Below are 15,273 nucleotides of genomic sequence, written 5' to 3' on the forward strand. Positions count from 1 at the left end.
AGTAATATTGCTGAAGTTTGTGAATGCCAACATAAAATAAACACTAAGATTCGATTAATAACTAATGTTTAGTAAGGTACAAAAACGTATGAGGGTACACAGTGCATTGTTAGTAGACATTAAGCATATGATAAATTGAAGCCAAGTATTTATCTACAAATCAATATAAGTTTAGAAGTAACATGGAAAAAAATAAATTTAGGAATGAGACTGCTTCAAAACATCATTTTACACTAAATCTGCAAAAATGTTTACAAACAATATGTTTACTGCTACCTAGACAAGAATGTTCCAAACACTGTTACAAAATGGATAAAATGTATATCGAATAATGATGCATCTCATAAGGAGTGGGCACACACACACACACACACACACACACACACACACACACACACACACACACACACACACACTCCATTTTTAGCCTTCTGACATTTATCTTTATTTCTGAAACAATTTTGTACCACGCTATTTTCCTGTTTCCTACAGATTTGGTCAAAAAAAAACCACACTTGTGCACTTACTATTTCACTGATGCCCACTCACAATACTCTCAATTAATGAGTGTTGCCATTTCATCTATTTTTACTCCACCCTCTAAATTACTATTATAATCATCACAGTATGATGGTAACCCATACCTTATCTGTGAAATAATTAACACAAAGCCAAACATAACAACTAGATAATGGAAACAATAAAGGTAACTATTCATCTCACAGTTGAGGTATTGAGATGTTTTTAGGCACATACACAAGATTGCACAAGATAGAGAATGTTGCTGAAGTTTTGGACTACACACACACACACACACACACACACACACACACACACACACGGTACCAGCTGACTAAATTGTCCTGGCAAAGGTAGGTGTCATCATGTAACATCAAAGGCAATAAGTCCTTAATTTTCAGCATTTGCCGCAAAGTGACAAAGTTGGTGAACTAACAGGTTATTGCCCACTGATAACTGTATGTCACAACAAGAAAGAGGAGAATCCGCTCTTCTGAAGACACAGACATGAGTCAGCCAGCTGTATTCAATATGGAGTCGACAATGATTTCTAGATTCTCTCCATGTAGTTAGGAGGGAAGAGTGTCCACACCTACGAACCTTTTAATTGTCTTCAGTTTATGGGAGAGCCCATGTTGTTACAAGGGAAGACAGTCATACACCTGGGGCCTTTTTATTGCCTTCTTTTATGGGGAGAGCCCATGGCATACCCATTCAAAGCCCTCAAAAGCAGTAGACACAGCGTCATCTCACAGGGTGGATATCTGTATCCCTATCATCAAATTTTGCCTCTTGGTAGGCTCCTTAACTAAATGGTCAGATCACCCATTCCCCAAAATCCCAATGTGGTTTGGGTTCCAGAGGAACACAATCATGCTCTTGGCACTATGGAGATCAGAATAAAGGTCATAGATAATCAAAACCAAAATATCCAATAAACATTGCATCTGCTTGGTAAAGAATGCATTTCCCAAACCCAAGTAAATCTGAAGGCATACCAGATTCATACAAGAATCTATAAGATGTCAGTGCAGACAATAGCTAAATTGGAATATTCAAAAGGAGCTGAAAGAAACAAATTATGGAAGGCAGAGAAATCAAATATTTCCATTGGTTCAAGGGATAAATCTATGACACTAAGTAATAAAAGTATTATAATACACTCAGGACTTACATAAAAAAAGAATAATAATAATTTTACTCCACAGAGCACAAAAGGGGAAAACTTAAAATTTTTCTTACTTTCCCACTAGCACAGCTACAGGTGACACCAGGCAGAGGTGGTGACACAGCTATGTAGAAAAAAGAAACAGTCAACACTGTAAGTCATTAGCTCCTGTTGCGTAGAGCAACACGCTATACACCAGACACAATAAAAACACTTATCAGAGACTTGACAGTGCAGTTAACAGACATTAACAAATTGTTAAGCAAACACAGCGGAATGAGAGCTGCTGACCACTAGTAAAGAAGCAGGCCAAATGCGGTCATAATGGACAAACCATCATTTCACTGCCTTCTGCCTGTCCCCACAAATACGGCAGTTCTCCAGTTCTGAATTCACTTGGTCATTAGGATGAACAGCGCTTGAACTGAAGCACTTGATTCAATGATTATTACGATGCAGTGATGACCACGTATTAGATGTTCCAGCACTTCTCATGGGCACATTGCTTGCGATGCCCAAGATGGCAACATCCAGGTAACCATGACCTGCTGCACATGGGACATCACACTGGCTGACTACCACATCGCTGATGGGGAGACTGAGGTTCTTCCAGCACCAGTACACCAGTGCTTATCGCACTACATCATTGCCACTGGTGGGTGAAAGGGCTATCAGGTGCCTTTGATCCTGATCATTGCTGCAGGCACTTCCAGGTGCCAGGGCCTACCTGTTCAGTGGGGCCATGACCAACCAACTGCACGATTTCCAACATTGCTGTACATCCCGATGGGTCACTGTCAGTTTTCATCTTCTTCTGGAGCCGAATTGAGGACACTCTAATGCAGTGTGGGGGTATACACTCACACTATAGCTTCACTTGCCAGATGCAAGCCTGCAAGACTTTGGCCAAATTGCTGGTGTAGCGGCCTTGGCTACCGGTACAATTGAGCCAACAACGGGTATCAGTGGAATTACTTCCCATCACTGGCATGAAGTATCAGCTGAGGCCAGTGAGAAGAAACAGAACTGTAAATCTGAATGAATTAATATTAACTTGCTGATTATGTTTTATTAGTGCCAAAGGGCACACTACATATTCCACAACACCATCCTAACAACATAGCATTATCTCTGCTCGGCACTCCCATAACCTGGTTCCAGAAGTGATTCTTTGGTGACATCAATACAATACTGATGTCCTGGAGTGACTGACAAACCAGAAGAGAATGTCCCAGCATCGGCAAAACCCTTCTGATGTCTCGAATGGCGGCCACATGCCTCAGGTATGATTGCAACATGGTGAGTCCAAAGAACATTTTCCACTGGCTCTTTTTGACAGGATTGGATGTAGAGATTGGCATACAATGTCGAAAGTGGCATTTGTCAAACCTGAAGAGGCTGTAGATCTGTCAGACTTCAGAGGGAATTGTAAGGAAATTTATTTGGTACCCATGAAGTGTAAGTGCTGTAATTTCACTCAACATTGGTACCATGTAGTAGAACCAGTAACTGGCATCACTTGTAAGCGTTACGGTCATGCAGCACACAAATGTACTGAGTTTTCCTTAGCAATGATCAGATGTAAAAATTAGTTAACATCATTTGTATGGGCTTTGGGTGTGATTGTGTCTGTTGAGTTTTGCTATTTCTTCTGAAATAGGAAGTGTTTCATTCACATTAGTCTTGCAAATGTAAAAGTAGTAGTAATAAATTGCACAAACATGCTGGAAACAGACATCAGGTATGATGACACTGCAGCTGCTCTGATGGAGCAGATATCTAAACTGTTAGAGGATAATACTCACAGAAGTTTTATAATAAAAAGTTCAGTATGCAACTAGCAGCTTTACAAGCTGTGCAACAGTCACATTCGGGTTTATACGAGATTAAGGTAGTAGCGAGTGTACCCTCCTCCACTGTACATCCTTCAGCAGCTAACTTAATAGCACCCCTCTCTGGCAAGACAACAGAGGAAGTGATAGTATTCATAAATGATATTTTAGCCACAGGCAAACTGAGTAATCAGTCAGATGAAATGAGTCTGCGGATGGCCAGTCTACATTCAACAGGTAAGGCTAAAACATTTGTGACGTATCACAAGACACTTAACAAAGCTTGTACATTCAAACAGGGCACCAGAGGGTTTAGAGCAGAGATACCATAAACAGAACAATGCTAGATTTTTTAGAGAGAAGTTGTGTCGATTAGTGCTGAAAGGAAATTGAAACTGTCGAAGCCTTTTCTGAGAGAATTTGAAAAGCGAACATGCAGACATACGAGCTGACACAAAATCCAGAAGCATTCTAGAAATATTTTTATGGGGGATTCCTGTAGAATTTTCACTTAAGAGTCCACATGGAAACTCCAGATGATTTAGCTTCAGCACTTCATACTGTCACACACTTGCAGGAAATAGACACTATTACGAAAGTACACAATGATCAATGAATCTTTTTAGCCAAAAAAAGGTATAGGTATGGGAAGGAAAGACATTTGAAGGCACAGTCTCACCAGCCGCATTGTTACACTTGTTGGCACTTTGCCCACAAGGCAAACAAATGCAGAAGCAAGAAAAAGGTTAAACAAAACAAGCATAAGCTAGTGTTAAATGCAAACAGCAATGTTTCGTCCTTCAAGAAACATTCCAGGAAACCATAGTAGTGCAAACACGTCTACAGAGATGGATTGCTGCTTGATGGGCTTATTACAGGGCAAGGAACATAAATTTCTGGTAGACACTGGTGCACATGGTGGACACTGGTACACATATGCCTGTCATTAGCCTGAACCCTAAGGGAAATGAGGAGACTTCAAACACTCCAAGGTATGGATTATGCGGAAAAGGAAATAATGATGTGAAGTTATTGGGTGGAACATACCTCAGCTTTAAGTTAGGAACTAAATGGTTTTGTGAGCAAGTGGAAGTGTTGCAAATTGTGTGATAGGGATATTCTGCGATTCTCAGATTTAACTTCCTTGATAGGACATCATGCCCAAATTGATCTTTGGCAGTGTACAAATTCATTTCCAATGGGTGCAACAGCTGCAAATATTTCAGTATTGCAAGGTACACAAATTGCTAAGGTGTCACTCACTGAACTGTGAACACATGACAAAATGCTGGCAGGTACAGGGAAGTTCATTTGGGGAAACTGTGCATATCAACGTACAACAATGAGTATTATGTGTGGTTGAGCGACTGCACGACAATAAGGCAATAGATGAAAGGCACTGTTTTATAAGCAGAAGCCTAGCACATGTGCACAACATAAATGGCGATTTTATGGTTACGGTAAGCCTGGATAATTTTGGGGCGGATGACTTGAGTCTCCTGAAGGGATTAATAGTAGCACCTTCAGAGATACTCAATGAGGATGATATAGATAGAGCAACAGATAATCACAGCCTCAAGCAAACCATCAATGTGCCTGCACTAAATGCCTCGGTTCATCACTTGAAAGACAGTGAATGGAAAGCCATCGAAACATTGTTGTTAGAATACTCACACTTGTTTAACTCAAATGGTACTTGGCCAGCAACACTCATAAATCAACATTACATTCCACCAAGCAATACTACAGCAGCCTACAAGAAATCATACAGTACAGCAAAGCACCAACAAACGCTGGCAGATGAATATATGGATCAACGGATAATTGAAGGCATTATAGACCATAGTGATAGTCCCCGGTCAGCCAATATTGTCACTGTACCAACAAAGTCATCCAATGGAAGCAAGAAATACAGATTCTGTTGTGACTACTGTTACCTAAATACATGCACTATGAAAGATGTGTATCCAATCCTGACCATCAAAAAAACATTAGACAACTTGGGGCACTGCAAACATTTTTTGATAATGGATCTTCAAAGTGGTTATCACCAACTTGAAGTATTTCCAGAAGACAGACCTAAAACAGCATTCATAACAGCAGCCTCAGGTCATCATCAAACGACAGGATACCATTTGGATTAAAAAAGATGGAGTACTTCACGTGTTGAAACCCAAGATATGTGTGGTGTATCTAGACATAGTAGTTTATTCAAGAAATTTAGAACAGCACGTTAAATAATTGGCAGAAGTGTTTAGCAGACTCAGAACAGTACGTCTTACACTTAGCACAGAGAAGTTTCATTTTGCAGAAACAAAAGTCAATCAACTAGGAAATATTATCAGTGAAAAGAGAGTAAGGACAGATCCTCATCTCACATCAGCCGTGTGTGATTTTACAACACCACAGACAACAAAACAGTTACAATTGCTTCTTGGTTTACATCACTATTATCATAAATTTGTAAAGAGACTTGCTGAAATTGAACAACCATTGCATATTGCATATTGCAACCATTGCATATTACTTCAGATGGGAGTGAAGTTTAATGGACAGCAGAGTGTCGGGAAGTTTTTCAGAACTTGGAGGAAATACTGATGTCAGATCCTGTGTTAGCACTCCCTGATTTTGAGAAGGAATTCATACTTTTCTGTGAAACTAGTAACAATGCATTGGGCTGTATTTTGAGTCAGAATTATAATGAAAAGGAGTACCCTGTAGCACATGCATCTAGACAGTTGAACAAGGATGAACAAAAGTACTCAACAACAGAAAAAGAAATACTTGTAGTAATATAGGGAATTTCTTATTTTTATTGTTATTTGTATGGTCGGAAATTTAAAGAGATATCAGATTTTATATCTTTGAAGTGGTTGTTAGGCCCAAAAGATCCTTCATGTTGGTTAACAAGATGGGCACACAAATAGTGTGATTCTGATTACGAAATGCTTCAAAAGCCAGGAGTAAAGCATACATGTGCAGATACCCTAAGAAGGAAAGTAGCAATATCACAGGCATTATGTACGATTCAAGCAGAGTGGAAAAGGCAGATGCAGCTGACAGTGAATGCCACCTGTTTAAAATGCAACCTCAGTTTGTAACACACAAGCGTTTACTGCACAGGTTCCCAAAGTGCAATCCAGGCATCCCGCAAGCTCAGAACCAAAGTATCACAACAGGTGCATGACCACGTAAACAGGTTACCAGAAGCAGAAATGGTAGGACTTGATGTGTTAGGACCTTTCAACAGAACTCCAGATGGTAACAAATATGTACTAATGACGATAGATCACTTTTCAAGATATCTCATAATGGTCACTATTCTGGATAAGAAAGCTGGATTAAAAATGATGGAGTTCTTCACGTGTTGAAACCAAAGATATGTATGGTGATCTTGACATAATAATTTATTCAAGAAATTTAGAAGAGCATGTTAAATGCTTGGTAGAAATGTTCAGCAGACTCAGAACAGGCAACAGTAAACAACTGGTTGCTACAATTTGGCATACCAGTGAGCATAATCACAGACCAAGGGACTGACTGTGTGTCCAATCTGATGAAACAGTTATGCCATTTATTGCAAATCAAGAACTTGCATACTAGACCATTCCATCCACAAACAAATGGATGAAGAGAAAGAGTTCATTACACAATATCGAAAATGCTAGGCTTTTACATGTAGACTAGGATACCTATTTAAGTTTTGTAGTCAGTGTATATAGTACAAAAGTTCACACACAGACAGGTCTTTCACCATAAGAAGTAATGCATTGATGGAACAACCTGTCACCTTTTGACATTATTTACAAAACAGTTAAGAGAAGTTTAGCAGACAGTAAGATAAGCCAACACTAAGCTTTTCAAAAATCAGGAATGTTCTGGGCCACATGCAAGTAAACTACCACAATACAGGATAAGTCAGTGGGTATTACTAGCAAAACACTGTATCCCACAGGGTAAAACAAGAACATTCTTAACAAAGTATCAAGGAGCTTACCAGGTCTTCAAAATGACTTCACCAATATATGTAAAACTGAAACTACCAACAAACACATCTGTAGTCTATGTCAATAGAGTGAAGCCGTATAAGGTTCGGTATGAACTTAGATCTAGGGGAAAATAGGGTGAGTCTATACATTTTATACTTAGGTTTACATGGGTTATGTTGGGGTATATCTAAGGCTAACTACGAAATTGAAGATATTAGCTGCCAGTTGGCATTGATTTATATCAATGAGGCAAGTTGAAAATTTGTGCCAGACCAGGATTCAAACTCAGATCCACTGCTTACTAGGCAGATGCGCTGACCACTATGTCATCTGGACATTGCGGTCACAACTGTACTGACTACCCTAGCACACCTCCAGTGAGACCCAAATTCTCAACTTTTACCACACACTACTGGTGTAGTGCCCCTCCTCATTAACCTCATTGATACATAATTCCTTCTCTCTTAGGTGGTGTACAAATGATGATGTCCAGAAGGGTTTTCATGGCTGTACTATAGGTACAATACAAAATCAGCTTCTGAACATTGGGACCTCGTTCTTAAGACAACCAGATGTGCTACTCACAATCACAAATGGGCAATTAAGTTGACAATCGACAGTTGGGAGGTGAGGAACGAAGTCATAAGACTGCAAAACATATTCATATATTTGCACAAAGAAGCAATGAAGGTGGAGTATTAGCAGAAGTCCAAAACGAGAACCAAGAGTTTAAGCTTTCCTATGAAAGGAACTGCAGCAGCTGATAGAAATAGTGACAAAATCGGTAGCACAAAACAAAAAAGGGTGGTTAGACACAGGTGGGAAGCTTAAAAATGGTGTTTGAAACAGAAGACAACAAGAATGTAGCAAACTTGAATGATACAATAGGAATCATATATGAGATGGAAGAAGATACAAAATAAATTTGGGGGGGGGGGGGGGCGGGAGGGGGGGGGGGGGGGTTGGCACATGACACAACTAGCAAACATGGAACAAAGCATATGGAATATTACCACAACAGTGCAAAAGTTAACAACAGAAGTAGGGCAGTACGAACAGAGCCCCATGGCTATTCTGAATAGTGATTTAAAGGCGTTACAAAGTCCCCTGCGTGCACCTAATGGAAGAATGGTAGCAAAGCCATTGCGAATATTAGCAGAAAGTTTAAGGAATGCAAACGATGAATCTAATATGTTGCAAAAAGAGGTTCATCATGCCACCTGCGCATAAATGAGTGCAACACTGTTAGCCCCACAGCAGCTTCTAACAGTGTAACAAAAAGTAGAGACAGACTCTCCCACAGTATTATAGCATGTCATATATGTAACATAAAACTATACAGCTTTATTTTAACACATATCTACCATTAAGGTTAGCACTGACTGTGCCAGTTTATACATCACTATACTGTTTGTGGTAGTAGGCATAAACCCACAATATCGATGTTTCATAATTCATGCATATCTGATTAATCAGGACACCATCAATAAATGGATACAAGTAAAGACTCACAAAGTGTTATTGGTCTCAGAACAAAAAGATGTTCATGTACTTATGTCCATTGCAGATCTCAACAACTGTATCAGACAGAGAGTTACTATTTGTCCAGCCATGGTAGTTCATACTGACAAAAAGGCCTGTGAAATGCAACTATTTCTTGCAAAAATGGAAGCAGGTGACCGTAAACGGGAAGTACTACCACTGCAGCTGTATTTCCAGAAAATTGAAGACAACTGGACTCGCTCCATGTTTTCACCAGAAAAACTGTTACAGAAACAGAAAATCAAAAGGGATGACAAAATTAGCATTGTGAAATAGTTGATTACTAATCAATGGAACTGAGTGAGATATAGCCAGAACACAGTTTCATCTTCCAGCTACTATCACAGGAACAACACTAATTACTTTTTATTGACCAGTGCTGTATTGACCAGAAAAACCATTACACATATCACCTGTACAGCATCTCACCTTTCTTAGCAAAGTCTCAAATTCTAGTCTATTACAGTCTTTACACAGACTCATAATCTCAGAAAAGAGAATAATTTCAGTTGACCAGATGCTACATCATGTGAAGCAATATTATGAGAAATGGAAGCAAAACATAATAACGGTTAGTGCGTCCACAACAAGTACTCATCTGTGCAATTTACTTCCAATTAAATGCAAAATATTCTGTTTAAACGAATCACCAATCCATCAAATATGCATCAGATAGATACACACCCATGGTAAGAATTAAGAATACAAACTGTAAAGCATATTAGTAGTGAGAAAGCAAACCAGAAAGATAACGTAACGTTAGACAATTAAGTTAACAGAGAGCAAGATTAAGAGCCTTACATTTTAGCTTAAGTAGCAACCAAGGGATTGTACTCTGAGTAAGTTTAAATTGTAAATACAAAACATGTACAGACTAGTTTAGTACGGGATAGAAAAAGTAAAATTCGGGACGAATTTCTTAAAGAAGAGAGGGATGTTGTGCCACAGAGTAGAATAGGGGAAAAACTTAAAATTTTTCCAATGTTCATAGTAGCACAGCTACAGGTGACACCAGGCAGAGGTGGTGACACAGCAATGTGGCAGAAAGAAATAATCAACACTGTAGGTTGATCGTGAACATGAGCACACATTGCTACACTGACACCAATCACCAAGCATAAGCTACACGTTCAGCAGAGGGAGGGGGGAGACACAGAGAGAGAGAGAGAGAGGGATTGTTAAGCAAACACAGTGGAGCGAGGACCGCTGACCACTACTAAAGAAGTTTTTGTACGTCCATCCTTATGACTGGAGGTCTGGGGACTACTGTCATCCACTATTGTAAGAAAGTAGAACACCTGCAGCCATCCTTATGATGTCATTTATTTTCTCCAACCACTAACTTTTAATAGTTGGAGAGACAACATCACAGTTACAGGTAATCTGTGTAAACCAATTATGTTGGCCACTGATGCACTGTGTATACAGATGGTTTTAACCCCTTCAGCATCAGCTAAAGCCTGAAGATGGTCCACTGAAGTGCCAAAACTTGTAGCCGTACAATAAATGACATTATAAGGGCATCTGTAGTTGTTTCATTTTCTTACAACTAGTAAAGAAGGTTGACTAGTTGATTGGCTGGTTTGGAGTGAAAGGGACTAAACTGCAAGGTCATCAGTCCCTTCATATGTTAAGTGGCAAACCATGAATGGTCGTCAAAGGAAGGAGGCGAAGGGCAAATCCTGGAAAGCTCGAGTGTAAGTAATACAATAAAAAAACAGAGATAGAAGCCCAGAGAAAAGACAGTACAGGCAAGTCATTAAAAGATCAGTCAAAGCAAGGATTAAAACCGAGAATTTAAAAAGAATAAAGAGAATAAAAAGGTGGGAAGGGTAGAGGCCAGGCTGGGCCACCAAGCAAGAGTCCACCCCCAATGAGGGAGGGAGGGAGGGAGGAAGGAACAGGAGAGGGGTGCCCTGCCAATCCGTCAGACGGTAAATGATGCTAAGAAGACCTACCTTACAGGGATGAATAGAAAGCACCTTCGCTGGGAAAATGTAATGCCAGGTCAACTGCTTTGGCATCGTCTGCTAGCACCAGAGGTAGTGTGTCAGGAAGATTAAGATGCCACATCAAAGCAGCCAAATTACAGCAGTCTACGGGTAAGTGGGCCACCATCAGGCAGGCTCCACAATGGCAGTGAGAGGGATCCTCACACTGGAGAATGTGGCCAAGGGTCAGACAAATGTGGCCAATCCAGAGTCAGCAAAGGATGGCGGATTTCCTGCAGGAGACACACAGGGAAGACTGCCACATTGCTGTGGTCTCCGTAATTGTCCTTGGTTTGTTTGGTGAGATCAAGGCAGACCATTCTGAGTTCCACACTTACAGCAATTAATGGCATACAAACTACTGAAGGTCTAGTTCTGGGACCCCCATTTCCAGAATCAGCATTCTGGTGGCCAACTTTGCTCGTTCATTTCCCAAAATCCCAACTTGACGGGATAGCCGAACCAGTGGCTGAGGAAAGTAGCACTGGTCTATAACCTGAAGGCTGCTGAGGGAGTTACTAAGTATTAGGATGCTCTTGCCAGCACAAGAACATGGCTAAGGGCTAGTTTAATGGCCATCAATTCAGCAGTGTAGACACAGCAGACATTTGACAGAGAGTTCACTGCACTGAACATGACTGTATGCAAAGCCTGTTCATCAGCTGATGTTGAGCCATTGAGGCATAACAGTTCCGAACCCAGATACGTCTCGAGGACAGACAAGAACAGGTGGTGAAAAATCGTGGGGTCACCATAATCTTTTGGATCAAAGGAGACATCGAGATAAATTTGAGGCTGGGGCACAAGCCAAGCGGGCAGATGCAGAGGCAATATCAGTCATGGGGACATATGTGATGTCTCCCTGATCAGAGGCAATAGTAGAGAAAGTTGCAGTTCCAAACAAAGACACTGGAGGAGTGCACCAATTGTAGACCCAGTTCTGGGTCGCTGCTGTGGGAGGTGGAGATCCCTTCCAAGGAAAAAGACATGGTAATTGGGATGTTATGGGAAGCTATGAAAATGTATAGTGTAATTCAGTAGCTGTTGTTGGTGCCTGATAGCTAACAGAGGGACTCCAGCCTCAATTAGCAGGCTGTTCACAGGTTTAGTTAAAAAGGCCCCTGTCACATGTGGGGCCCCACAATGATGAATGGGGTCCAGTATCTGCAAAGCTGAGCATGATTCTGAACCATATGTGTGACTCCCATAATCAAAACGGGATAGAACCAGGGCTTTGTAGAGCCGCAAAATGGAAGAGCTATCTGCATCCCAGCAAACGTTACTGAGACAATGAAGTGTATTGAGGTGTCACCAGCACTTTTGCTTAAATTGGTGAAGGTGGGGAAGCCATATCAGCCATAAATCAAAAACCAGTCCCAAAAAGCAGTGTGTCTCAACTACAAGAAGTAACTGATCATCTAGGTAAAGATCTGGGTGTGAGCGGGCAGTGCGATGGTGACAGAAGTGTATGACATGAGTCTTATTAGAACCGAAAGCCATGGGTGGGAGCCCATGACAGCACCTTTCGTATGGTGCCCTGTTTGCTACACTCAGCAGCAACCAAACTAGGGGAGCAATACAAAGGCAAATATAATCAGTATGTAAGGAGAGAAATACCAAAGATCCCACAGCAGCCACTAGGCCATTAATGGCTACCAGAAGAAGGGGGACACTCAGTACTCGTACAGAGCCCTGAGGGATCCCATTCTCTTGGATATGGTGGGTGGGGGTTGTACGCGGAACATATGTTGCGACAAGGAGTTCTTGATAAAAATCGGGAGTGGACCCTGGAGACTTCACTCCTTTAACGTAGTAAGGATGTAGTGACACAATGTTGTGTTATAAGCCTTCTGTTAGGGCGAAAAAAAAAAAAAAAAAAAAAAAAAAGACAGCAATGAGGTTCTGACGACATGCAAAGGCTATCCACATGGTGGATAACAAGTGAACCAAATTACCTGCAGTGGAGTGGCCTTTGTGAAAGCTGAGCTGAAGTGCAGCCAAAAGGACCTGAGACTCAAGGAGCCAACACAGCTTGTTGCTCACTGTGCATCTGAGCATCCTAAAGAGAATGCCGGTAAGGCTGATTGGGCGGTAACTGTCCATCTCTATGGTGTTCTTACCCAGTTTCAGCACCAGAACTATCGTGCTTTCTCACCAATGAGGTGGGAACTCACCCTCATTCCAGATCTGGTAAAGAGGGCAAGGATGTGATGCTGACAACCCACTGAAAGATGCTTCAACATTTGGTTGTAGATGCGGTCTGGCTCTGGAGCCATATCAGGGCAATGGGCTGGGCTAAGGCACTGGAATGTTGCCATTCACTGAATGTAGCATTATATGGCTCCAGGTGGCAGGTAGTAAAGGATGAGCATATTTGCTCCACCCACTGTTTTATGAGGACAAAGGCAGGGCCATAGTTCTGAGATGGGCAGACTTCCAGCCGAGCAATACTGAGGGAGGGACAGGAAGATTGGGAAGTGGTCACTGCCATACTGGTCATTGTGGCCTCTCCAGAGGTCAGATGGTAGAGGACCAGAGCTGCAAAAGAAAAAGATCAATACAAAATTCAGGGTAAGTGCTTAAAAACTGTTGTAGCTCAACCAAGTGGCAGAAAAATCCATTACATTGCACGTTCTGCTCGCGCATCTGCATCATCCTTAGCCCAGCCCATTGCCCTGATATGGCTCCAAAGCCAGACCGCAACCACGAAGCCTCTCTCAGTGGATTGTCAGCAACAGCATCCTTGCCCTCCTTATCAGATCTGGAATGAGGGTTAGTTCCCACCTTGTTGGCAAGAAAGCATGATAGTTCTGGTACTGAAACTGGATAAGAACACCATAGAGATGGACAGTTACCGCCCAATGAGCCTTACCGGCATTCTCTTTATGTTGCTCAGATGCACAGCGAGCAACAAGCTGTGTTGGCTCCTTGAGTCTCAGGTCGTTTTGGCTGCACCTCAGCACGGTTTTCGCAAAGGTCACTCCACTGCAGATAATTTGGACCACTGGAGGATCACACTGTCTGAACACTGGGGGGAGGGGGGGGGCAGTAATGAAGCAACCCGGGGGGGGGGGGGGGGAGCAGGTACTGCAGCACATTGCCTGGGGAGGTTTTGTGCCTCAGGGGCCACTGGTATCTCTACCTTGGACACAGGAGTCCATGCAGAGTCCAGTGGTATAGGACCCACTGGAGTTTCTTTATCTCAGAGAACTTCCTTTTGTCCTTTTTCTCCTTAGAAGGTGAAGACTGGGAAGGTGTTCCTGAATAGGTTTCATGGACAAAGGAAGAACAAGAAGTCAGACGGCCAGCAGCCTGTGGTCCCTCAGCCACCAACTGGCATCTGGCTGTGGACCAGCAGGAACCATGGAATGGAGAGTCTCAAGGGACCTCTTCCTAGCTACAGAAGCTGAAGGAGGATGAAGGGCCCACAGCTGGGGGAAAAGTATCAGTGTCCCAGGCAGGTGGGGAACCAATGTTCCTGAAGTGGGTGCAGTAGAAGCACCAGAAGAGGCCCCAAACCACGTTAGCAGGTATTAGTGAGCGGCTCTGAGGGCCCATTGTAAGAGGTGCAACAGAGGATAGCACCATCAACAGAGATGACATTGTAGCTGTAGCGTAAGATTGTGTTATTTGTATGGGAGTAAGATGCTCATACTTTTTTCTGGTCTCTTGATAGGTGAGCTTGTCCAGGGTCTTATACTTCTGGATTTTCTCCTCGTGCTTAAAAATGGACCAATATGGTGAGGAGGGAGAGTGGAGCTGATCGCAGTTTACACTGATAGGAAGAGCACAAGGAACATTTGTGTGCAACAGACATCCATGAACCCTGCAGACAGGGGTGGGGGTGCAATGGGAAGACATACACTATGTGATCAAAAGTATCCGGACACCCCCAACAAGATACATTTTGCATATTAAGTGCATTGCGCTGCCACCTACTGCCAGGTACTCCATATCAGTGACCTCACACACAACATGACAGAGCAGAATGGAACGCTCCACGTAACTCACAGACTTTGAATGTGGTGAGGTGACTGGGTGTCACTTGTATCATACATCTGTATGCGAGATTGCCACATACCTAAACATCCCTAGGTCCACTTTTTCCAATGTTATGGTGAAGTGGAAATGTGAAGGGACACGTACAGCACAAAAGCTTATAGGCTGACCTCACCTGTTGACTGACAAGAGACCGCTGACAGTTAAAGGGGTCGTAATGTGTAATAGGCAGA

The 15,273-nt window shown here is 42.1% G+C and overlaps 1 protein-coding gene across 3 annotated transcripts in view; it reads right to left on the reverse strand.

Annotated features, from left to right (window-relative positions):
* Nucleotides 1-15,273, reverse strand: part of LOC124721309 (mediator of RNA polymerase II transcription subunit 16) — a 295,303-nt gene that overhangs the window by 143,508 nt on the left and 136,522 nt on the right. The gene's annotated exons all lie outside the window — the stretch shown is intronic.

This window comes from Schistocerca piceifrons, chromosome X, assembly GCF_021461385.2.
Source record: "Schistocerca piceifrons isolate TAMUIC-IGC-003096 chromosome X, iqSchPice1.1, whole genome shotgun sequence".
Lineage (NCBI taxonomy): Eukaryota > Metazoa > Arthropoda > Insecta > Orthoptera > Acrididae > Schistocerca > Schistocerca piceifrons.